The sequence below is a fragment of the Athalia rosae genome, chromosome 4, assembly GCF_917208135.1.
Source record: "Athalia rosae chromosome 4, iyAthRosa1.1, whole genome shotgun sequence".
Lineage (NCBI taxonomy): Eukaryota > Metazoa > Arthropoda > Insecta > Hymenoptera > Athaliidae > Athalia > Athalia rosae.
This window is the reverse complement of record NC_064029.1, coordinates 11,044,039-11,046,538: the sequence shown is the minus strand read 5'-3', so window position 1 is coordinate 11,046,538 and position 2,500 is coordinate 11,044,039. Positions and strand designations below refer to the sequence as shown.

The 2,500-nt window shown below is 47.1% G+C and overlaps 1 pseudogene; it reads right to left on the bottom strand.

The window, feature by feature from the left end:
• The window catches only part of LOC125500826, a 9,211-nt pseudogene that overhangs the window by 2,593 nt on the left and 4,118 nt on the right, over window positions 1-2,500 (bottom strand).

The following is a 2,500-nucleotide window of genomic DNA, read 5'->3' as shown; positions in this document are numbered from 1 at the left end:
CCGCCACCTCCTCGATTCCTCGTCGGGAATTAGCCTTAACTAACAAGAGCAAATCATCAGCATACGCAACCACCTCAATTTCGTCTTGGTTCATGTCCTCCAATCCCCTAAGCAACCGATCCATGCACCAATTCCAGGCACTTGGGCCTAGAATTGAACCCTGAGGGCATCCCTTCCTCATTTTCTCTTTTAATGTCTGAAATTTACCCGTCACATATATTTGACGCCGCTTGAAGTAGTCTCCAATAATTCCCATTAATGTGCTACTGCACTCAGCCTCGATAAGCCTGCTTTTAATCGCTGGCCACCATAGATTATCAAATGCCCCCTCAATATCGGCAAAGATTGCCACTACATATTTCTTCCCACTTGTCTCGAGCCCCCGCCTGAACGAGAGGAGGGCATCCTCAGTCGAACTGCCAGCCTTGAATCCGTATTGCTTGGCACTAGTCAGTCCCTTCTCGCAGTAGCTTTCATCGATTCGGGCAACAATAATCCTCTCGAAAACTTTCCCAATCGACGACAGTAACGATATAGGGCGATAGGACCCCACCTGTTCAGGATCCCTATCCACCCCCTTCAACACCACCCGGAGATCCGCAATCTTCCACAAATCGGGAAAAACTCGACTCCGTAGGCAGTTGTTAAAAAGATTAAAGAGAGTCTGTCCCCTTATGGCCCATAGATGCCGAATCATCTCGTTAGAAAAACCATCCAGGCCAGGGGCTTTTCCACGTTTCATCTTTTTGATAGCATGGCCAATTTCATCGACAGATATGTCACGTTCGAGATTAAGATTTCTGTAATCAGAGATTTGTTCACGTATTCGTCTATGTTCCGCCGTTTCAGCAGTTCTTTCATCCAGCGGGAGCATTTTCCGGGCCAATTCGCGCAAGGTTTCAAGTCTGGATTGCGTATACTCGCCGTCGGGCATCACTATGGCACAGATGGCATCAGGCCTTCGAAACTTGTTTCGGAGAATTTTGTAAACAATCCCCCAAGGATCACGGTTACCCTCTTCCAGGACGAATTTTCGCCAGGACTGGAGCTTAGCCTTCTTGATTAATGCCACGTATCTGTTACGCACGGGACGGTATGCCCTTTTGGCACTCTCGATCTCCTCGTTACTTAATTGCAGTCTGCGCGCTCGTGTTAGCGCATCCCTGCTTCTCCTCGCTATTTTCCTTGCCGCATCGATCTCCTTCGTCCACCAGGGAACGGAATTGGGTAGTTTTTTCCTTTTTGGGATCGATAGGTCACAAACTTCTTTAAATTTCTTGTTGAACATCCTTACAGCGTTATTAGGCAGCTTTTGTGCAAGCAAGTCGAGGAAGGCCTCGTCAAAGACCTCCTCGCATTTCTCTCGGAATAGGTCCCAATCAGCTTTTTTCAAAGCATACCTATCCTCCAGTGGTCTGGCCAGTCTAGCATATTCGAATGAGCTCATTTTGAACAAAATCAAGTTGTGGTCACACGACACACATTCAGGGTTGACCTCCCAGTCCCGGATGGAATCAGCCACATTTGCACTCGCGAGTGTAACGTCGATATTGGACTCACCATTGACTGTACTGAAAGTAGAAAATTCACTAAGCTGATTCATTACAAAGAGATCACACTCGGCAATGAACTCCTCAACCGCTCTGCCACGGTCATCCGTGGCACTTGCGTGCCACAATTGTGAGGCAGCGTTCACATCGGCGCAGATTAAAATTCTACAGCCACGATCTGTTTCCCTTATTCTACCAACTATCCTTGCCATTTTCTCCAAATACCCGTCCACAGGCTGCGAAAAACGGCAGTACGCATTTACAACATACAAGCTGCCCATTTCACTCGTGATTCTAGCACTCATCACACAGTCGCTTTCTTCATATTTGAGTTGAAAAGCTTCGATCCGTTCTGTGTTGATGATCATCGCAACCTGTGGGTGTTCGGCGGCTGGTTTGAGCACGGAATACATTCGGGATCTAAATCCAGGGGTCTCGCCTCTGATGGAGTATGGCTCCTGTACAATCATCACATCTAGGTTCCTCTCGTTCATCGTTGTTCTCAACTCTGCAGCAGCTGCGGCTGCCCGACCGCAATTCACCTGTCCAAAAGCTAACTCCACTTTATTCGTGATTTGTATATTTCAACTTGTCGCAGGTATTCTGGACAATTCTTGTCTCGAACAGAGTGGTCGGTATTCGTCCTTCTGGATTTCTTGCAACACACGCAACTGGGCTTGGTTTTCTGCGGGCATTTATCTCTTAGGTGATCATCACCGCCGCAAGTTTCACAAACTTGTTTCGGCACACTACATACTTTCGCCGTATGGCCATAACCGTAGCATTTGTAACATCTAGTTACGTTGATGTACTCTTTGAAACGGCACGAATTCCATAACAGGTACAATCGTCTTTGATCAGTGAGCTTCTTGAGTAGCACGCCGGGCAGTTCTACGATCCAATTCAAACCGCCATTTTTAGATTTAAAACTGTGTCTAAAATTCACTTGA